We start from the raw sequence: 24382 nt of genomic DNA on the forward strand, positions 1-24382 counted from the left end.
ATCACATAATATGGCTCAAGAAATGAGTTGTTTTCTCCTGAAAGAAGAGAACAGTTTTGGCAATTTTGCATTAATGAGCACATAAGTACAGTTGATTGTTCCAATAGTCGCCTTTTGGCAGTGCAGCAGTGGTATTAAAATCCCCTTTCATCTGTGTCTGCTGAGACCCATAGTAGATGGCAGTGTGTTGAATGCTAAGCAGGACCAATGCTCATGTGCTCAGAGTGAACGTTGTCACCTTGAGTAAGCCTCAATCAACACCCCAAAAAAAAATCTCAAGGCTTGCATTATTTTTTTTTCAAATTTATCTTGACAAGGTGCCAAGGTCTCAGAACTTTTTGCCTGATGCGTGTGTCTGTGTGTGTGTGTTCGTATGTGTGTGTGCGTGTTTGTTGAGGGATGAGAGCTATGTTTATTTGTTTGTCAACATGTCAGTACAAATGTGTTCCAGAGTGTTATGGTGCCATTATGAGTTTGTGCATGTGTGTGCAGAGAGAGACGGACAGACTAAAATACATACAAAATCATTTTCTATATACTTTAACAGTTGTTTGTTTTTTGTTTTTTGGGTAAATCAAATGTTTTTCGCACTGGCTAATGATAAGATCAATAAGTTTGCACACTCCAAAGTAGGACTGCGCATGCAAAAAAAAGTGCCTGAAATGCATCTTTTGTACAAACCTATAAATTGAATCCTAGTGGGGGAAAAAAAAAAAAGCTTGGCCCAAACACCAGCAGAATGCACCATCTGCTCTTCTCATTAGGGATATGTCTTTTAATGCTTTTACACCCCTTGTCACATTGTGGATATTGCCACAATGCCTTTTGCCACATTATGTCCATTGTCATTTAATTTGTTATTTTGTGCAGCATTTTTATTGGGTATGTTTTTTTTTTTTTTTTTGAGGCTTTGTTATATGTGGTGATATTCTCAGTGGCGGCTGGTGGAATTTTACACGCTATAAATATGAAAAAAATGTATTTAAATAAAATAAATAAATACATATATATATATATATATATATATATATATATATATGAGCTTTCAAACAATTACATTTGTTAATCAGATTAATCACATTTTAGAATTTTGATCAATCACGATTAATCGCTTAATTAGAAATATATATTTTCACTAAAATGTAATCGTCTTTATTGACCAAGTATGTAAAACATACAAGGATTTTTTTCTTCCAGGTCAACCCATCAAAAAAACAAACAAACATAAAAGTAACATTGATCAACAGAGGGAGACAGAACAGGAAGCCTGGCAGGATGCTATCAGCGCCCCGAGTTTCTTGAGGAAAACATAAGGAAGGCTCAACCTCATCTCATTTTAATCAGTTATTTTTGATTGTACTACTATTTATTTATTTCTCTTTTAGCATTTATGTAAAGCACTTTCTCACATCTGCAGTTTTTGTGCAGTTCTGTATAAATAAAGTCAAATTGATTTTTGGTTAATTATTACATGACATTTAAATTAAGAAAGGCATTTCAATTTCAATGCCTTTCTTATGACAGTCTGGCAGAGCCCCAACCAATATGGCCGCCACGTCTACATTTATTGGATGGGGTAATTTCTCGTCAGATCAGCCGTCAGTCAAACAGGAAATAATTTAATTGAATTTAAACACGAATGGCTGTTGGCTGTGGGAATTCAGCGCCCAATGGTGAACAATTCCACCTTCTATCTCTATAATACACATTTTAAAATATATAAAAGAGTCATTGGAAACGTTATCAGTTCACGCATTTTCTTATCACGCGTTTCCTCTTTATGATCGCGAGTGCATTGAAGCATATTCCAGCTGATTTTCGGAAAAAAGGCAGTCAATCACAACCAAAATGTAATTTGACCTTAAATGACTTAGCTTAGCTTAGCTTGGGGGAGTAAGCTGAGTGCTCCTTTCTTCCACCCAAGTCTTCATTATATTTGTAGAATTCACATTTAAAATCCAATCGACCCGTCAGCTCAGTGCCCAGAGGCGGCAGTCATACTCACCTTCTGCCATTTCTCCCTCCAGATGTAACATTTACAGCTCCATCTGTCCTCCGATTGCTCGCTGACTCTCTGCAGTGGTGCGCAACCAATGGGTCTCAACCCCCCCCCCCCCCCCCCTAACCCCTATCCCTTTCATGATATTTTATTTGTTTGTCAAATAAATGTCATTGTCTGTCAGTGACGGCAGCCGTACAATACAGCATAGACAAAAGCCACAGTATAGTAACAATTGTTTTGTTAGAGTAACACGTGTGTACGCGCTAGCATGTGCAAGCATGTGATCAGCGGATTAGATTTCGTTGTGAAGGCATGTTGAACAGTCAGTCAATTTCCTGCCGCACATTCAGCTTCTCCCCCCCCCATGACAAATTCCTCGATTCTCTCAACACACATTCCTAATATATTATCGGTCATGGACATTTTATGGTCCCGCATATTGCTTTCCTTCAAGCCGGGCAAAAATTGAATTGCTTCCACATTTGTGTGTGCAAGGGCGGGAAAAGAAAGATGAGAGGAAGCTAATCATGTCAGAGATCTCTGCTTTGCCTCCTGTTTGGCGAAGTTTTGTTGGAGGACTTTTCAGCTTTTCACGCCATGGAGAGACGACATCCATTTTGTGTGGTGATGTTTCTGGTGGCTTTATTTTCAGCGAAGGGCCCTTACAACATCCGCCGGGATAGACTCTGGCTCATTTGTGACCCTGAATAGGATAATGTGTACGAAACGGAAGGAGGGTTATGTTTTTGTTGTATTAGTATCATTTAAGTATCTCACAAGGCCGGTTCTCTTTTTTTTGGAAATCAAAATGTGGCAATGCGTTTTGAGGCCCTTTATGCTCGTTTGAATGTTTTGGGTTTATCTTGTGTATTTACAACCTTACCTTGGTTCTGTTTATACACTAGTATTTAGTGGTATGAGGCCATTGCGTTGGCATTCTCATTTGCGAACGCGTATGGAACTTGGTAGCTCAAACAGATGAAATGTTTAAACTAAGCTACATATGGGACCGATTAAATGTCGGCATATTTCTCCATTACTACAGGCAATTTGTTTTAATTGTGGACTTAAACATAATATAGCCTCAAATTTCCTTCTTTCATGCGAGCCAAATGAAATTTGAGAGCGCCCGTGAACTGGCTCAGTTATGTTACAACAATCAGAAAACGTATTTCTTAATGCGACAAAGACATATGTCATCTGTCTCAATGGATTTTACTCAGGTAAGGTTAAAAAAATATATATGACTTTTCCATCAGCGATTTTCGGTACTAAAAATACAAGCTTGTCTAAGTTCATCATTTGGGACACCGTGGTTCAAAGCATATACATCTAGGAAGTTATTGAATACATCATAAGATTAAAATCTTACAAATACATAGTATTTATGGCTAACAAGATGTAGCTATAAATAGATTAGTACGTATGTAAGGCAGAAACAGAAATACTGAAGTATTCAAACACAAATTTAAAACGTGATTCTTGGTAGTTCATTTAAAATGCAGCATGTTCTTGATTCACTGTCAGTGAAATCAATTCTCTCGGGATTGATCTGTAATAGCTGTGGCCTTGGTTTGCACTCCATCCTGACTGGCTGTAGGGTTGTTAATTAAAATAATCCCAAATTTTTGAGTGCCGCAGAAGCATTAACACCAAAGTAAAAGAACACTTTACTGACTTGTCTAAGAACACTGCTGAGTCAGAGTTCAGGAGTGGCTTAATTTAATTTATAATTGGCTGTGAGTAAAACTTATGGGGCGTACTTTAATTGACAAAGCATACATTCTAAATATTAGGATGATGAGGGACCGCCACACCCTCCTCGCCTCCCTACTTATGTCCATACCCATCGTTTAAGTATGTCATGAGCTGGAGCAATAACTACTGATTCATCATCCTAAAACATTGGTAAATTATTTCAATTATGAGTCAAGTCAGCACCAGCATTGCAAGAAAGTTTGCGGATCAAAGTAACTTATGAAAAATAATAAAGGTTCCCTGGAGTAAACTCAATTAGGGATGTCGGTGCATGTCAGTGATTATGAAGCATAATGTACAACACAGATACCCTCAGTCAGATTTATGAATATTAATGACATAGAAACGCACATTTCCCACTGTATCCTAAGGGCTGCACATGACTTGCAGTTATTTTTAAATACAAAAATGCTCATGTTAAAAATACAGGACTCTCGTGGGCACTCCCACTAGAATTACAATTTGCACAATTAATGTACACATATTGGTTTAAAAAGCCACAGTAGTACCATCTTGCTGCGGCATGGATTTTGCTGACACTAGACCCCGGTATTGTTGTGGACTTGACTTTTGTTTCAGTATTAAACCTTCCTTTGCTAATTTAGTTGGAAAAGAAAACTTCATTAAATTCAAAATCCAATAGTTAGTGTGTGCTTTCTGTTTAAATTAGCTCAGATTAGGGCATGCCTGTTGTATTGGAGCTTCCTCTAGCCTCCTGAAATATGTAACGTTCGCTTTAAATGGATTTCCAAGGACATAATGGGGTGTGCTGTGTCTCATTGTCATAATGCTCAACTCCATGCTCGCCCCCTAATCCCATGAGGCACAAAAACAAGGCCTACATGTGAGACACAGGGAACATTTAATTATTTACATTAGCAGTGGGTGTACGGGCTGGCAGCAATCATGGCTAATCAAATCAGCCCCTTTGTGATTAAAAAAATAATAATAAAAAATTAAGCAGAGCACTCCTTCCATAAGGCGCTGACAGCTAAATTATGGTAGGTGTTCTTTGCAAAAAATATGGTCTCGTAGTTTGGAAGTTGCAGATGTCTTGTTTTTTCAACATGTCATTGTCATCCATTTGTGGTTATATATTCATTTTATTATCATCATTTTGTCATAAACAATGCATTTATGAATGTTTTCACACCAGCTAAGCATATTGTCACCCTCTTTTCAAGAGAAAATGGTCCACATGTTCAAAAGTGTGCGAAGACAATACTGTAGGAAGAAAGCTGCGCGAGTGAGGAGCCACATGCTAGCTAGCTAGCACGATTAAGCTAGTTTACACGAGCTAGCTAGCTAGCTAGGATTTAACTATCGTTGTGTTTGACTTCAATGCTATTCATGTCAAAATCACTTCATGTTATTTCTACTCGTTCCTCAAAATGGCTATCAGTCAATGGTAAACTTTTGATTCAATGTTGCATTATATGCTATACACAGTATTAACATATTCAGTAATACTGGGCATGGCTATAGATGTGCTGTCTTCAGGTAACTTGTAATCCAGTGTATGTTCTTGTTCTCCTCTTGACATTAATTAGGCGGGTCCTTCTTCTGGGAAATGCGTCATGAAAAAAAGCACAATGAAAAGTTGCAGACCCATTTTTGAGAAACATTTTATTACCTTTGGAACTTTCCGATGTTGAGGCACAAATTGTAAATGGGGGGGGAAGTAAATGAAAAAGAAGAAAATAGAATGGGCTGACAATGACTTTGTAGCAACACAAAAGAGACCGAGAGACAGTGAGATGACAGGCCACCAGATGGTCTAATAACCGCAGGAAATATTACAGCTGGCAGCCGCGTACCAACATTAATGACACCGGTCATGTCGGGGCCCCGAGAAGAGGCACTGTGTGCCACTTTATCTTCCTGAGGGTGTGCGCTCTATGTGGGGCACATTTAGCTGTACTAGCAAGGTCAAGAAGCCCCTCCTAATTATCACACTATTACCAAGAGGCAAACTTTTTTTCACCGCGTAATAGCAAATATGTGCATTGGCCAAGCATTGTGTTTTCAATCTAAGACGAGGGGAGCAAGAGTAAGACTCTTTCAATCTTGTAACGCTTGGACAAAGCCGTACTAAAGAAACAAAATTCACGGACGAAAAGTGATATTTCATACCCAATACTCCCATGGCGACTGTTTAGTAATCTCACAGTCTTTGGTTCAGTCCTGCAATCCCTTCTGTCTTATCGCTCTCAGAGGTCTCTATGAAATATTCTGACCAAGCTTCTACAGGGAGCACATAATTAGAAACCACTGAACCATGACTCTGACACGAGGGCTTTTCTCCTATCTGTTTGGACAAGCCGTGTTGAAGGAGGGAGGGGGTCAGCTGTAAAACATCTTTATGGTCAGGATGCTACACCAACCTGAAATGTCCTTGATTACATTTAGACAGATATGAGGAAAACGAGTGGGAGAGGGAAAAGTGAGTAGATGCGGCAAGATGGATATATTGATAAATGGGCGGAGGGGAGAGGAGAAACTGAAACTGAGAATAAGAGTTATATTTTGCCTTCGTTTAGATCCTTTTCAATGATTAGACTCAGTCATCACCACGACATTAATTGTTTGGCTTCGCCAGACACAATTTCTAACACTGAGAACGATGTGACGCTTAAAAGAAGGATATAGTACGATTTATTTTAAACCTCTGTTGGGAGAAGGTAGGTTAAAAGTAAAAAAATATTGACATTTCTCCAAAAATAACCTCCTTAATGTCTCTATTTTCATTTTCCATCAGCACAAAAGTTCAAATTTTGGTCTAAATATGAAAATAAGTGCTTTGTAGAAAATGTGTCATAACCTAGTGCGTCTTTTTAGCTAGCTAGCGTGTCTCGGGAACCGGCTCCATAATAAGCCACGAAATCAAATAGTCAACAGACATTGCACAATCACGGCTCAGCTTGCGAACATCACATGATCAAACTCAGCAAGCAGGTGAACCGCGATTGGTTGTTACCTGAGCAACTTTGGGGAAAATGGCCGTCCCCTGCGATGGATTAAAGAGAATCCGAATCATTTTGTGCCCCACTCTGTGTCCCATCCTTTTGTCTTTCGATATGCCTTGCTCTTAATTACGGGGTCACGGTGTGACTTTGTTGACTTTGTCCCTGTATAGCTTTATTATGTTGTTGTGGCGTAACTAGCTCGTTATTGTGCTGAATGCTGACGGCCTGCATTAGCGAAGGACGGCGAAGCCTTTGGGACAGTTTCATTACCGCATGCCCTTGGTACATTATGGAGGCTCACAATACAGTATGATGCCAGCAAAACACACACCAACATAATACACAATCATATATTCTCACATGTACTTGGCAAACAGTACCCATACTCTTTTTTTTAATATTTTTTTTATGATGTTCCCTTTCAGATAAATGAATGTCAAGTAGCCAAGGCTGTTAATTAATATTCATGGTTTTAGATGACCATCGAATCGCTAGATTGTCTCTCATTGCCTTTATGTCAAGAATCCAGGGAATAAAAATCCAATCTATGTCCCACACTCAGCCAAAGTCATGAAGGTGGATTATGGCGGTGATTGCTTTTACATTATAAATGTACAGTGCTCATATGTGTAAAATTGTATTCAGTGTGGGCGGACCTATCTGAAGACTATCGTACCAACCTGTTTGGCTTCCCACTAGATCCTTTCCCAACTAACCTCTTTCAACCTCTACTGACAGCAAATTGGCTGTGGTCTGGCTTGACCGCAGCTTCAAATGATCTGGTGCAGTATCCCTCTTATAGCTCTTTTTTCACCACGATGACCTGATCCTCTTGTAAGACCACCGCTGCAGTGGTCTTCACAAAGCAGTGAAAGGACTAATCCTGCAGGTCGCAGCCCCGTCACTGTACTTACGGTAGGTAGCTTTAGAAGCTGTTTAGCTGGAAGGTTCATCGTCACAAAATAAGAAATAGAAACCTCATGTTTGAAAACAGTAAAATAATCGAGTTTGTACAAACTCTTAGGGCCTCATTTATTTAGATGGGCGCTAAAATAAGATTACTGTCATCAATGCTGCAATGCGCTGGTACTGTTTTTGTGTACTCGATTGCACCCGTCTTTCAGACGCAGTATTTTGTATATCTATATGTAGTGTTAAAGAAAATAAATTGTACTTTCATTGATATCATTTATCCTTAGTAAGGGTTACGGAAGAAATTGAGGCAATTTTTGGTGAAAGGCAAATTATACCAAAAGACAAATTGAGCAGAAGACAACAATAACAATAATTATTTGTGTTATTGAGAAAAATGTGATCCAACCCTTTACAGCTGTGAACAATACGTTGATGACTGCAGTGTTTGAACACTTGAACAGGACTTTCAACCATGTCGGAACATGTCAATTTTTATTCGAATTTTCAAGAAATGCGAAAAATAAAACTGAATGGAAACGCTAGAAAAGGGCATAAAAAAATTTGCAAAAACGTTTTTACACTTGGAGGGGGTGGATTTTGAAGCACATCGAAAAATGCGAATTTTGGCTATGGAAAGAGGTTTTGCGAATAAACGCTGACAAGACCGGATACACGTCCCATGTTTTGACCGGATATTACGTCACACGTACGTTTGTAGTCCCAAAGCAATGGCGGACAACAAAGTAAGGTATGTTTGGGGGGGACGACGAAACAGAAATATTTTTGGAATTAATTAAAGAAGCGAATATTGATGCTATTTTAGATGGAAAACAGCAAAGAAACGCTACAGTTTATCAAGAATTACAAAAGCAAACTCATACGACGTCATGGCACGGCGCAGTTGCTTTCTCTTCTTCTTCTTCTTCTTCTTTTAAATTACTGGTGGATCACATCTCTATGGTGTATACCGCCACATACGGCGGCAGAGTCCCCTCTCAATATTCGCTGAAGAACGGATGGAAACGGGCATAAGTCGCATGTCCGTTTTGCGCATTTTCAGTAAATTCGCTTAAAAAATTTTAAACAATTGGATGAAACCTGACTAATGTGTCATCTGAGATTTCCTCCACACTGTTGCAATTCAAATGTTTACCTCAATTCAATTGATCAACCAAACTTTACGGAATCCAACCCCTACCGATCAGTTACCGCCCTTATCACATGCGGCCAATGCAATCAATCCATAAACAGTCCACCGAGCACAGAACTGATATCTGACTCAGTGGTCCCGAACACCTGTCTGCAAATCTTCTTACCGTGTTCTGTGGCCAAAGGATGCCCTGTGTTTGCTTCATGTTTATTCATATCTCAGATTGTGTGTTCACAGCATGTGTGTGAACAGTCTGACGGTCACAGATAAGGTGGCGGGTATCTTATCGGGCTTAGCCAACCTATCCCAAGCCCTAACAAGCCTCAGGTGCCTTTGCGTGTTGGCATTTTCCCATAGCGTCCCTTCATTTTCATGTCAATTTCATGCCATTTTAGTATCTGTCAGTCTCCGCTATCGCCACCAGACCTCAAACTGCTTCTTCTGAGAGGCATTCAAGACACTTTTAGTCAATTTCTCCTCCCTTGTTTTGGCGCAATCCCCACTTTCTTTGTACATTGAACCTTCTTGATCTTTGCAGATATTGATCCACATGACGCTGTGATCTGACCCTCCCGTTTAAGTAAAACCTGTTTCCCTCATACACACACTTTCTTTTTTTATTCTCTCTCCTCTTTGAGCTATTTACAGCTTTACCTTTACATCTTCACCACACACTACCAAGTGTAAAATGTGCTTGTAATATATAATTTGTGGATGCCATCGGTCAAAGCTTGAAATATTTTGTTAGTTTACGAATCAATTAGTTAGTTTGAGGAATCAATTATAAAAAAAAATTCCCAGAGACCCGAAAACTAAAGTGTTCTTAAGAAATGGTAAGATCTACTGTATTAATCACTCCGAACACTTAATTTTGGTATTTAAACATGCTAGCTGTGTCAGTCTTAGCTTAGCTTAGCAATTAGCATGGCTTTTTCCGTCTTTCCTCGTTATCCCTTCGTGAGTACCATACTTGTCAGAAGTTATTCGGTGCCATGGAGGTGATGATTACTGACTTAGGAGAAAGTCTGCAACATTTCAGCCACACTAGTAGTGAAACTTGTTGCTAGCGAGCTGGTTGTGCCGTAACGTAAGTAGCACCAAGCTTGCCTCGATGGTCGACCGCCAACGTCCCATGCGTACGTGACATAAATGTGTTGCTGCAACCGAAACATGCGTGCGTCCAGCCCACAGACCACTTGCGTCCAGACCACAAACTGTGATGTGAAACCGCATATTTTAGGCTCGCAGACCCCCCCCCCCCCAAAAAAAAAAAAAGTTTGAGTTGATGACCAAGACAAAGGGGAACTAGTTTAATTGGTCTAAACTAGACATTTTCATGGCACAGTTCAGAACAAACAAGAATAAACACACACACACAAATATATAGATCACACACACACATATATATATATATATATATATATATATATTTCACTCCGATTGTTTTTTGAGTGGCTCCTATGGTTTATTGGTTTATTGTAGCATCAATTTGTTTATTCTTGCAAATGTCCTCCTTTTTTTTTTCTCCTTTTCTTATTAACTCTTTGACTGCCAGACGTTTTCAGAAAAGGGATGCCGCCAGTGCCAGCCGATTTAAGCATTTTGACTGATTTTCAAGGTCCACAGAAAATGTTCTGTTTGGACTATGGAAACACACGTACTACCAAATGAAAGATTGGACTTTCATCTTTCATCAGAAAAAAAGAGTTTGTTTCTACCTTATTCCGTTCTTTAGTAATCAACAATAGAAAATGGTTAGTTTGACCCAATTTCGCCTGTGTTGGACCAAAATACGGAGAAATCAAGCTTTTAGTGAAACGATATTATTTCATGCATTCTAGTGAATTTGACACTTCTTTTTGTCCATGAATGATGCCACAAACACCTAAATAGTGCTTTACTTCTATAAAACACTACCACCAAGAATGAAAAAGTGTTTTTTGATAGCAAAATACGTTTATTTACATTCAACAGTGTAACAATTTGACAACAATTTGGCAAACTATTTACAAATGTGTGCAACTGTGGTGCTATTTACAAATATGTGGATGTTTCAACGACAGTTTTTCTTTTTGTAACACTCTCCTGCGTGCAAAGAGACGCAACAGCATTTGCACAACAGATTGCCTCTTCGCGTGCGCCACTTTCTTGCCGGCCGTTTTTTTCCGGGGAATAGCAAGTATATACTGCAGTGTGTCATCAAGTCTAATATCAGGATCATGCTACGGTTACGTTACGGTGGTGTTACGTCTCGCTTCCTCGCGTCCTTCAGTTGCTATACCGGGTGGTAGGAGATGTTCTGATCCATTTTATCCACTCCATTCATGGTGGCATCGTAGTCCAGAAACAGTGTCTTCTCCGTGATCAGACTGTACCCGCTCCTCCGATGAATATGCATTGGACTCGGGGTACTCTTCATTGTCCGATCGAATGTCCGCTTGTGCAGCTCCGCGTTTTCCGGCCTTAGCAGCGCTAGCCGCGCTAGCCGCGCTTTGCCGGTGAGGCTTACTACTTGTTCATAACAGTCACGCCAAAGCTTCCAACTTTGGCGTAGAGCTCGGAGTCATCTTCATCATCATCATCAATCTGCATTGGTCGATGCCAACTCTCCATCGCCCGATCGAATGTCCGATTGTGTAGAAGTACCCGGCCGGCTATTGTGCGCGTTTTCCGGCCTTAGCAGCGCTAGCCGCGCTAGCCGCGCTTAGCCGTGAGGCTTACTACGTGTTCATAACAGTCACGCCAAAGCTTCCAACTTTGGCGTAGAGCTCGTTGTCATCATCATCGTTGACATCAATGCGCTTTTTAGTATTGATTGATGCTTTCCGTCTTTGAAAAAAATGCTCAAGCTGAGCTGCTTGTAACCGGTTGCTTGGTCAAGCCATTGTGGCTTGGATCAGCCATTGTCTCCTCAACACTCTAGCTCCGCCTCACGTCTTCTACTGACGCCCACGGTGGGCGGCCCATCCAACCTTGTGCAAAGAGAGTCATCGCTGCCCTCTAGGGGCCAAAACGAGTCTTTGACTAATCAGATCTGCCTGATACTTTCAGCACAGCTGCCCAAGGCTTTCCTGCACCCGTTTTTGAAAAAAAAAAAAAAAAACATAGGGGACGTCTTTTAACGTCCTCGGCGCCCTTCCCTAGGTTTATGCTAAACGTTTTATAACGTTTATGGCAGTCAAAGAGTTAAGAGCTCAGTATTGTTCATTCGGTAATGTCATCATCATTGCTCCTTTTTTTTTAATATATTTTTTTTTATTATTTTGTATGTGGGTGAGTATGTGCGTGTGTGCGCGTCCTCCTGATTGTCTACTCGAACCTGTATTTTGAAAGCAAACTATTTGTTCAAGAAAACAATTATTTTCCCGGGATTTGTTGCTGCATGACATCTATTTGAAAAGGACATATTTAAATGTGTTCTTGTTTTTAGTAGTGCATCCATGTCGACATTGATACTAGTGAAGGAACAGACTCTCATTTGAATTTCATTTGAATTAGCACCTCTCCAAGTTGTCTGATGTCGCATTAGTGGTTCCCTGATCAAAAGATGGGGATGGCTGGCTTTGAGCCAACAATGGCCTATTTCCAATTTCGCCACCACATATCGAACAATGCTTTCCAGTTCTGGTTTTCTAATTAAGAGTTGCTCTAAGCAAAGATCCAACAAGTCCAGCTCAATTTCTTACTCTTAAAGCTACAGTTTTACTAACCTGTGGGAATCATTATTATTATCATTATTTATTGCAAAACTCCATTTAAAACGCCAGAGCACAACGGATAATCCAATAATTTGTACCATGCCTACATTTTTAACCCTTATCTCACCTGTGTGATACTTTCTTTATGTCCTCTTAATTAAGAATTCAATGCTTCATCCAAAAATAATTCTGCAATGTTATGGCTATTACAACACAATAAAGATTAGTGCAGATGTTGGCATGTTGCTGAGAGTAATTAGCCCTGATCTACTTTAATCTTGAAATCTTCTATATAGTTAGATCTTTGTCTTATTATAATTTTTTTGGGCTTGCTATTTTTAATATAACACATATTACAATTTTCACTCTGCCAACTAATGCTGTCAACCTCAATACCAAAGCATGAGGGATTTGCTTTTGCTGATGTGCTTGTTTGTTTTATTTTGGCACATTATTTTTTGTGCTCTTTGCTTGTGTGTGACCTCTTTATGTTCCGTCATTGGAGGGCAGAAGAAGTGCTGAGCTGTAAAACAAACAAAAAAATAAGAGTCTGAAGGAAGTAAACAAGCTGAATATGAATATGAATGTTCATGGAAATACATCCAGATTGAGGAAACAAAAATGTAGATGCTTGTAAATGGGCAACGTTCGCAAGCCCCACGGTGCTGCTGCACTCGAGCGTCTGCATGCCACCTGCAGCTCTTTTGTGTCCTTCCTGCCATGCTGGCAGGAAAGAAATTGAGTTTTTTGAAAACAAACAAAAGCAGCCACATAATATAGACATTCAAGGCTTACAGTATATCTTGGTGAAAATTTATACAGGCACATTACATTTTAATTATCTTTATGTAAGGTTTTTAGAAAGTATGGAATTTGACCTCATTTTAAGATACTTTGATGCTATTTCACCATAAAATGTTTGATTATATTTGACATCTATGAGCTAAATAATGTACGTGAATACAGGTAAACTGAATAGGATTGGTTTGTATATAATGTAATTTACTGTAGAGCCATGTATGTTAGATCTAGATGAAAATATGTGACATGACCTTTTGTGAACCCGAGTAGAAATATCGTGTTTAAACACTATTTATTCATTCAGAAAAATATTGTTTTTAAAAAGTTGCTTTATTCATCAATGTGTGAATTTTCAAGTGATTATTGTTCCTTATAATTGTGTGAAAATCATTCAACAACATCTTAAGGTAATTAGAACACAGCAGTTAACATCATTCAGTATCAGAGAAATAAAGTAAAATCAATAAAAGTAGGTTTCTAAAATGACAGTACAGTGAAAAAAAAAAAAAAACCTTAAGCAAAGATAGGAGAGGGGGAGTAACGTTTTAACCTGCATTTAAAAGTATGTTCACTCGAGGCTTACTTTACTTTTGTTGATAGCTTATTCCATTTGTGTGCAGCATAACAGCTAAATGATGCGTCACCATGTTTGCTTCAACTCATTTGTGAGTCTTTCATTAAGCTGACGTCTACGTTGAAATGTAAATGTATGAAAAAGGTGGAGTACAGGGGAAAAATCCCAGCAAGCTGAGCGAATACGTGCAAATTCCACACAGAGAGGTGCAAGTTCAAATTTGAACACAGAACCTCAAATTGCGAGTCAGGCACACTAACCACACATGTCTCCGTGCCGCTCTCCGGCACAGAGGAAGTCTCCTCGTCGACATGGTAAAGACTTTTCACTTTTGAACAGACTGACAGCATTTGGAGTTTCATTCAATTGGATTTTTTTCCTCCCTCTTAAATCTCAAATGCCCAATTTCAGGGCTCAGCCCATCTTATCCTCTTGTAGCTCTTCTCGTTAAACCTCGGCTATTCTGCTGTAATGGAGTTATTCCCAATTTTATATTCGGCACCAGACTGCTTCATCAAAGTTTGTGACGTGGCTGCAGCAACAGCCGTTTTACAACACGGATGATTTGTCGTGATGCGTGTTGCATGCTAAGTTACCATGAAGTGAGGCTAGTGCACACGTGCGTGTCTGTGTGTGTGGTGGTGGGGGGGGGGGGGGGGGTGTAAGCGCGTGTGGCAGCAGACAGTGTGAAAAGCGTGTAATAGGCTCACCTGTCCCTGGCTGCAGACGGATGGGCAGGTGGAGAGAATGCAAGCCAGATGGAAAGAAAGCAAAAAAAAAGAATGCAGAAAGAAGAGCTCACTAAATCTGGGTGCTTGTATTTAGGTTTCAACCTGTCTGCATATGGCTCTTGTTTATACAGGACAGTGGTTCTTAACCTGGGTTTGATCGAACCCCAGGGGTTCGGGGAGTAAGTCTCCGAGGTTCAGTGGAGGTCAACGGACACACCAAACTCAAATGATTTGTGATGATACGCCCTGCTTGGCTTTTGGCTGCAGGTGATCACTCTAAATTGCTGTGCTGCAGGGAATTTGATGCGCTCAGTGGTCGACTTGTGACTGTTGTGATGGTACGTCGTGATTTACTTATTATTGTAATCCCTTCGTACTAACTATGTTGAGGAAAAAAAGTGGTCAGACAAATATGTGCAATATGAATTCACATGTACAACCAAATGCATGGTGTTCCACAGGGTTCAATTCTGGGGCCTCTGCTGTTTTCATTATATATCTGCTGCAAGTGGGGTTCAGTACCTCCAATAAGGTTAAGAACCACTGATATAGGAACTAGGGATGGACAAGTGCCGATACCAGGCAGATGATACCGACCTTATTTCAAGCTATTGGGTACTTGAGATGGTGGCCGATACCAGTAGGGCTTGAAGTAATACAACCACATATTTTGATTGGGACTTTTTCTGGCCACTGGATTGTTTCATTGTATGTATTTATTTATTTATTTAAATTTATTTTATTGTGTGTTCTATTCAAAATGTGTATTTTATGAGCACATGGAATGAAGATAAGTTAAAAAAATAGCATTTATTTCATACAAATTTAGGCAAAATGCTAGAATGGGGTATATAGGCCTATTATATATTATATTTGTCATTGGTTTAATATAAATTTAATGTATCAAAAAGTACCATTAGTACTTGGTATTGGTGGCTATTCAAGAGTTGAGTACTCATACTGATATTAGTCTGGGGGAAAAAAAAGTATTGTACCTCCCTTGTAGGAACTGATAAAGATGAAAAGACTGATGGAAAAATTGCTGTATAATCATAAAATATTGATGGTAAGGTGGATTATCTTGGACAGAAGAGGGAAATTAGCCCCCAAATCTTTTCAAGTGAAATGTATTAATTTTTTTATGACCCCTTGAGGGGTTTTATGACTTTTCTGCCAACATTCTAAATTATGCCACCTTTGGTGTATCTCAAAATGATTTATTTAATAGTAGGAGATGAAGGCTTGTTGAGGGAAACGGCAACTATTAAGGATGTAAGTAGTGTAAGAATTTAGCAAGGCTAAATCTCAATTTTTCAGATTTTGAAATCTTTTAGACAAAGTTGTCATAACGTTAACTCCCTGTGGTTTCTATTCAACAGGGCGAAGAGGAGGATTGTGCTGAAGATTCTTCTTCAAGGTAATTTTTGTGTGTGAATATGCTCAAAAAAATATGGTGGTGTTTTCATAAGTAGATCTGCATAATTCAACAGATCCAAGTGATACCAAGCTATATCATCATGAACGATAAAAATCAAAACATGAATTCGCATGTTGCGTATTGATATCATTATGAACAGATTCAAGAGAGATTTGAAAGAAAAAGGGTCATAGCTGTAAGATAAATACAGATTAATTTAATGGCTGTAGCCGTATCGGGCTCAGATTGGAAACAGCTGTCAGTGTGATGCAAATATTGCAAAATGCTGACGTATGCGAGCATAGAGATCCTTACGTGGCGATGACAGTTTAGTTCGGTGTTCACTTCCCAAAGCATCATTTGATTCAAGCAGAGTTGGTCGTAACCTCCGCTGGGCTGGCAAGTGTGGCGGTCTCGTCGGCTGTCTGTGGCCGTATTTTGTGGCCGTGGTGACGCGTGTGACTATGTGTGTGCGTATGTGAGGTGGCGGGTGTTGAAAAGGATTCAGTGAAGGCGGCTCGAGTTCCTCTGTCCTGAAAACACGCACATACACACGCACACACCTGTCCACTAAATACCCCGACAGAGTGGATGCACATGTAGCAATATATCCAGATTCCATAGAGGCCAATGCCATACCTTCGTAATGACAGCTCAAGACTATAAGGTTACATACAGGGAAGTCTGGGACCGCCGCAATGCTTTGAACATGAACGCTCTGTGTTTTTTCATTTACAGGATAGCTTTCACAGATGTCAATTATTAAGTTTTACAAGAATGACGGTTTTCATTCATATTTTGGGTGAACATTATTGTGCATAATGAATCCGAGTTATCACATTGTTGCTTATGCAGCTAATGCAGAAGATAAATGGAAAGTTTTGAATGCTTTGTTGAAGCAGGTTGACATTATTTGGGTTTTGCAAAGAGTAAAAAAAAAAAAAAAAAAAAGTCATTTGCTAAAACATGGTACTTTCAGTCCTCTAATGTGTTTTTCTAATGTGTTCAAAAAGATAACTTTTACCCTTTACAAAAATGACATTTACCTCGCATTCTGACAAATTTGTGGCTGTATATAGGTATTGACTGATGTTTTAGTCAATGACCTTTAAGAGAAGGCGAGAATCACAGTGCAATTAAATAATATACAGAACTGAAATAATGTTTTTTTGTTAGGTTAAACCTTTACTCAGAAAATATATTTTCTGGACCACCTAGTTTAAGGGAAAGGTCTGTATGGTCTAATCTGGGGTCTAATTTTTTTGATTGAAAAAAGCAGATGCCACATTTTGGCTACTACTTACACTATACAATTATAAAATGTATAGAATATTGCATTATTTTGCTATAAAAACAGGAAAACCTAACAAAAGAAAGATTAGAGTCTTTTCTTTCATCAGGAAAAAAATATGTACGTTTCGATCTGTTTCCATTTTGCAGCAAATAGCATTAAAATATAGTTAAGTTTCATTATTATTCACAAATCAGTTTAAAACACTGGGGGGAAAAGCCTTTTTGCAACATGGCACTGGTTCATCTCTTATACTCTGCTGCCACTTGCTGGCCGTTTTTTGTAATAACTACCATTGCTTCAAGCATTCTCTTCAGTTCAGAGGCTACATCAAAGCCATCTCTATGCTCTAGCATAAAAAATATATAAATGTGTTTTTGAGACCATGGTAATATTTCAAATAGAACGTTATTTATATGTTTTTGGGAGCAAATTAGTTAATTGACCTAAGTTTAAAAAGCAAAACAGACAAAAAAATAAATAAAAAAAATAAATAAATAAATGAATAAATAAATAGATAAATAAAAAAATAAAAAAATAAATAAATAAATAAATAAATAAATACAAATTCCAATTTTTCTTTAACAGATATACTACAAGCACCAGGTACATGAAATGTAAAACTGAACAAGTGTCTTAAATATGTCACGTGACATTGTAGACTAATACTGAAGCCCAGCCACCTTTAGATTTGATATAAATACATGTTTATCCATTAATCTTTACAAAATAGTCGTCATCTTCTTGTTTAGTCTTAGTCATCCTTGAACTTTTAGTCTGAAAGTTTTGGGAACTGCTGTAGCTTTGGTTTATGGTCAGTGGTGAAATGTAAGTGAGCAATAAATATAGCACAGCTGCACAGTGAAACAGAAACACATTTTTTTGTTGCTTTTTACACGTTTTATTAGTCATTTATTTTATGTGCACATATCTTCTTTTTTTTTTTTTTGCTGTAGCGCAGTCTAGTTTTAAAGGTCACAGTTGGAAATTCACAGATCTAAACTTATTATATGGTGTCTCAAAGAATATTGAATATTTTTATGAATAACAACAAAACCACACACATAGTGAGTGAAGCATAACCTCGAACCTTGAATATTTTTCAACTTGCGATGAACTTAATATTCCAAGAAGCGAAATCCTGACATTTCATGTGAATGACGCTCCACTTGTTGGGTGGTAGAGGATAATGTGACGAACTCAAAGGGCATTTTCACAACTAATCCCCATTTTGCCTTCAAAGACTAAACTAAATACATGGGAACAATGAGAAGCTTCTATTCTTTATCGCTTTCTGTGTGCCGTTGCAGCTCTCTATTTGGCATTCAGGTCAGCAAAGTTCTTAGTAAATGACTCAACATGTCAACTGTAAAAGTGTGTACATCTTTTTTTGCCTGTGAGTGCTTGTGTGTGAGGTCGCTAGTAATGCGAGTGCGTGCCTTGATACCCCCCGCCCAACCCCCCACCCCCAGTGTCGCCCTGTCACCCTAATTGTCATTACACAGCCAGTCTGTGTCTAGTTGTTAGTACGCAAACACATGTGCGTAATTGTTTTGGACAGGGATTTGAGCAGCTCATAAAAAAATAAAAAATACAAATAAAAAAATAAAAACTTTTTAGTTCACACATGCAGTTAAAATCACATATAAAAGTGGGACATTTTTTTACACTGTCGTTGCAATATTGTTATTAAAATATTGGCGTTATCTTTTTCCTTAAGATGACCTATATAATTATGCCACAGCCACTCTTTTTACGAGCAGGGCCTTGCAATGTTCCAGAGTCAGTATTAGTATCACTGACGGCGACCTCTGACCTAAGCGCTGTTGACATGGCGTGATAAGACAAGGCATATCATTCCCGAGGAGCAAAGTCCCGTGGATGCAGACGGGGCATGAGCTCACGCTCTCGCTCTCAGCTGGACCCCAAGCTGTGTTGACAGTGCACATGTAGCCTTCGCACACTGACAAGGCCAAATTAAGATCCACAGCAGTCGCCATCGCCCCGACCGAGAATTGCTGACAAGGGAGTCATAAACTAACGAATTATATTAACCCAGCTGTACCCTCACTTTGATGACATAGCACGACAGTGGCACCTCTAAACGTCCGTGAGGTTGATTCAAAATCCAACCAAAATTTGGGGGAAATTTTACCTTGGGTGTAAAGATATTATTTTTTACATTATACGGTACAGGACAAAAGTTGGGATACACCTATTTATTTTCATGACTACTTACATTGTAGAAAAGGGTGGCTATTTTGAAGAAACTAAAATCTAAAACATGTTTTCAGTTATTTCACCTTTTTTTTGTGTCTGATTAACTCCACGTGTTCATTCATACTTTTGATGCCTTCAGTGAGAATCTACAATGTAAATAGTAATGAGAATAAAGCAATTGACACATTGATTGAGGTGTGTATAAACTTTTGCCTGTATTGTACATAATATACAACAACAAAGAAGACAAATACTTATACTTGCTTGTCCCGCTTGGGGAATTTTCCTTATAACTGCTTTTTTTTTTTTTTTTGCTTTGTCTATCACATATCGTCGCTGCTATGTGAAATACATGTATGTCCATTGATTTTTTTATTTTATTAATTTTTTTTACGTTTTTGGGACGTCTGCATTCAGTTTCATCCCAAAAATAGAAAAAATGGACATAAGTGTTTTTCACATAGCAGCGACGATATGCAGTATAGTCTTTGGCCAACCTGTTGTTAAATATGAGAGAGAGAAAAAAAAGGATTTTGTACCCAAATTTGAGCTGGCTCACTGGGCTCCTCTGAGAAGTTGGAAATCAATCAAGAATAACCAGTAAAACAATATTTTCCGGGTCAACTATGCAAATAAATAACTGACAACAGTGGTTAAGTACATGGAATGTGTTTTCCCTGTTTTACATGGGGGGGAAATACGGAACACATTATCGACCATAGTCCACCTGCGAGTTTCCATTTCATTTTCTACGCCTCTTGCTCATGCTGGAAAGTGCTGAAAGGCATGAGGAGTGGAAGCCACTGGATTCATACACTGTTGGCTGACAAGGCAAGAGCTCGGATTAAAGGTAACAATATTGACTTGCCATGTTGACAAGGGAGGGACTGAGCATTGTGCTAGCATGCCAGGCTGTGTTGCTGAAAAGACACTGGATGCTCTGACAAGCTGTTTGCTATTCCACACCTACGGCAGCATGACTGGAGTCAGATTGACAAATCCAGTCTGGGGAAACCTGAGGATATCTTTCCAACAAACATCGGTAGTGCTTGAATGTGTTTATCCATTGATGGGGATTAGCAAAGTTGTGTGAGGTTGCCTCACTGGGCTGGCCCAGGTTGCTGTTGGAGGTCAATGTGTGTGCGTTTTAATGTCAGTGATTGTGTGTGTGTGTGTGTGTGCGTTTGCAAGGCTAGCAGGGGTAAAGCTGAGATTGCAATGACAAAGGAGAGGAATTTAAATGAGAGAAAAAAGAGGATTGGGCTACGTTTGCTTGGAGGATGGAAGAAGCTTTGGCACCATTGTTATTCTTCTTCTTTGTCATTCTGCCTTCCCTTATCTCTCTATTACAAATCTAGCGCTTACTCTTGCCTCCAACTTTACTCACCAAATGTCACTTTCCCTTGAATGTATCTCATTCATCTCATTGTGTCTATTGTGTTGATGTTTAAAAAGAAAATCTGAATTCCTGCTTGTTCTTATCTTGATCCTAATGCACATGCACACCTGTACCTTAACATTGTAAAGCTGAGCCTTACCCTGTATATACATAATGCATTATGTACAATGCTAATATGTAGATAATGCTAAATGATAAATATAATGTTTTTTTTAGCAGTTTGGATATACTAGGCTCTATTTTATGGACAGCGTAAATCTTGCATGGCACGTGGCATAATTGCACAGAGGCGGGTTAGACCCAGTGTTGGTAATTTCATAATATTCATTTGATGTCAATGGAAGACAGTCTTACAATAACCACAGTTAACTAGGGCAGATCTCACCCACCCCTGGGACCCTGTCACTAAGGAGCCCTCAATGACCTGAACCCTGGATTTAGAAGAACCCACCTGAAAGTCCCCAGAACCTTCTTCCTCATTGAAAGGAATGTCGGTGGATGAGGAGGTTTTCTTCCCACTACTTCCCACAACTGAGTTTCTCCCTCAACGAGTATCAAAACTGCATCCCGCTTGGCCTGCAGGAACCTTGTAGGACCCACACGCCATAATATTCCGAATAAGACTCCTTCTGGAACTGGAATGCATCCCTCACTACGGATGCCTAAGAACGGGTTCAACGATTACCATCATGACCGACTACTTTACGGTTTACCATCTCAGCAATGAAGGCACAAAAGATGGCCGTAAGATGGAAGCTGAAACTCTTTCAGACAGCAAACTCTGCCAAACGTTCTTCCCAGCAAACCCTTGCACTATAGTCAGGCTCAAGGTGGGCGTGTGTTTGTTTGTGCGTATTCATATTAATCAACTCATTAAGAGTGTTGTCTTAAAGTTTGTTTGTTTCTTTTCCCACTGCCTGTCTCTCTAACCACACCCCCAACAGCACCTGCCTTATTTGCCTATGCATCTACGGTTGTTGACACGCCAGTCTCTAGTCCAACCGACTCATTGATTTCAACCCTTCTCTCTCTTTCTCCATTACTCTCTCCTACTCTCTCTCTCTATCCCTCTCTAATAAACACACACATGCACGCAAACACACACTCTCAGCATTTCTGCCACAGCCCCCCACCCTTGCTTAGTAACGGCTCTAATTGCAATCAATTAGGAAACTTCAGAAGGCTGAAATAGGAGCTGTGACAAGGGGCATCCGCTGAGCTGGCAGAGAGGGAGGATGGGAGGGAGGGATGGAGAGAGCGAGAGAGAGAATGAGAGAGAGCGAGGGATCCGTGTTGGTGTGGAGGGATGAGCTAATGGTAATAATGTGATTGATGTGGCCACAGCTTCTGAAAGTCACATCATTTTTCACACCAGGTATTGATCGGTGAGAACTTCCTTCTTTTGGCTCCAAGGCTCAGTGGATAGGGAATGGTACTCACGATGCCACGTTTAGGGGCTCGGAGCACAACCAACGAAAATGTATTCAGTCATTCTCCTGAAGGATTTGTGTAATTATGTAAAAATAAATAAATAATATGTTGAGCATGTGAGTTGGAACAAGGGGCGTGTGTGCGGATGGGAGGCAATCTTTTTGTTGAATGAGGACATAATTAGCCTGTTGCACGAATTGAAGTAAGCCTGCTCGGATGAGAGGCGCAACATCTTCCAAGACAACCAGAAAAGTCTCGTTGTAATCGATTCAATGCCCTGAGAATGAAATGACCTGGATGAATGAAAATATTCGCAGGGAAACTTCAGTTTAGATGGGGAGTTTATTGTGTACACGCAGGTACACAGTCGACCATGATTCAACATAGCACCGTCCGTCCAGGAAGTAGCTAAATAACCAACAGATGGAAAACCGGAGATTACAGTCCAAAACCTCTTGGGGTGTGATTCCACAAAGACAAACATAAATATGGAAGATTGTCAAACAGATCAATATGCACTATAATCAGTTGATATAAAAAAAAAAAAAAAGACAAAGAACAAAATTGTCAGTATTAATGTTAATGATTAAGGCGCCTAACTTTTTAACATTGAAACATTTACAGGGTTTCCCCCAGAAAAAAATTGTTAAGACTGGTGGTAGAAATGCCAACGGAGAAAAGCCTGGCAGCCCGCGAGGCCTATAAAGCACTGCATACATTTGTCTTATCAAGTGACAAAACGTATGGTGACACTGGAGTTTTACTCTTTTGAATAACAGCGCACTTACATGTCATGAATTCCAGTGAATATTCCTTTTCTCAGTTCACGTTCTTCATCTTATTCCAACCATTGTTGAGGCTGCTTCTTTTTAAAATGTGATTTGAAATTCAATGCAACTTTAGAGCCGTTATTTTGCCTGAAAGCATCATGCCTTTTCAACCAAGCTTGACAAACTTTGTGGGTGATCCCAAAACACTATTTTTGTTCTAATATCACACTAAAAGACTGGTGTCCATCTACCTTATATATTACAACAGTGTATTAGGGCCACGTATATATATATATATATATATATATATATATATATATATATATAGTCTAATGTGATGAGTCGTTGGTGGTTAATGCGACAATGAAAAGGAAGGATGGAGATGGTTTCATTCTTGTCGCGAGAGCGACAACACTTCCCCTATCAGCTGACTAACACTAACCAATCAGAAGCTAGCATACTTTAGGTAAATGCAAGTGAATGACGAAAAACAGCAGATTTGACACATCGACTTAACTACTTGTACAAAAAAAATGCCAAAATGTATGAATGTGTAAATAATAAATCTGGAAACATAAATGTACAAGTAAATATACATTTTAACAAATTAACTTAAATGCTAGATCCTCAGGGTGTGGACCTTCGCAAAGCGAGGCGTCTTTGTCACTGGCCGTACCAAACGCTTCAAACATCATGTGGTTAATCTCTGCTAAAGCAATTTCTATCTCCTTATTTGAAAATCCGACCGAAAAGTATTGGCACAAACATCCGAGTATTACGCTACGTGTATTTCTCGTAAATTTCTGAGTTTTTTTCTCGCAAATTTGCCACTTTAGAAACTCACAAATTTGCCACTTTAGAAACTTGCAAATTTGCGAGATTTTTCTCCCCTGAAAAAAATTCTAAAAATTATAGTGGGCGCTAATACGCCGTCGTAATATATAAATAATTGGCTGTTTGAACTTTAATTTACAACCTTATGTCTTTGAAGAAACTGACATTAACCTGTCAAAAATTACTCATGCAATAGTATAACAGCTGGTGAGCAAGGTTGCAGCCCGACCAGTTACCTGGATTGAATTCAAATTTAGAATATTAAATAGAGGCGTGCTTAAAGGCAATACTGTATTTAACTAGCTGCACATTTCATTGCTTGTAGACAGCATGAATGCCAAAGTCTCACATCTCTGCAGGAAACCACACTGTTTTCTCATAGCGTGCATCTATAGCGTCATTGTCCTGACCTTCCCTATTTCTTT

The 24382-nt window shown here is 39.2% G+C and overlaps 1 protein-coding gene across 5 annotated transcripts in view; it reads left to right on the forward strand.

Annotated features, from left to right (window-relative positions):
- The window catches only part of cntfr (ciliary neurotrophic factor receptor), a 203945-nt gene that overhangs the window by 14780 nt on the left and 164783 nt on the right, over positions 1-24382 (forward strand). For 4 of the 5 annotated variants that reach the window (XM_086097748.1, XM_086097749.1, XM_086097747.1 and 1 more), the window contains one exon: positions 15975-16012. The gene's annotated coding sequence lies outside the window, so the exon portion shown is untranslated. Of the gene's footprint in view, positions 1-15974; positions 16013-20226; positions 20374-24382 lie in introns of those variants that run through there. The other variant, XM_086097751.1, reaches the window with a different exon arrangement.

Source organism: Leptonotus elevatus, chromosome 15, assembly GCF_054856555.1.
Source record: "Leptonotus elevatus isolate MCC_2025b chromosome 15, RoL_Lele_1.0, whole genome shotgun sequence".
Classification (NCBI taxonomy): domain Eukaryota; kingdom Metazoa; phylum Chordata; class Actinopteri; order Syngnathiformes; family Syngnathidae; genus Leptonotus; species Leptonotus elevatus.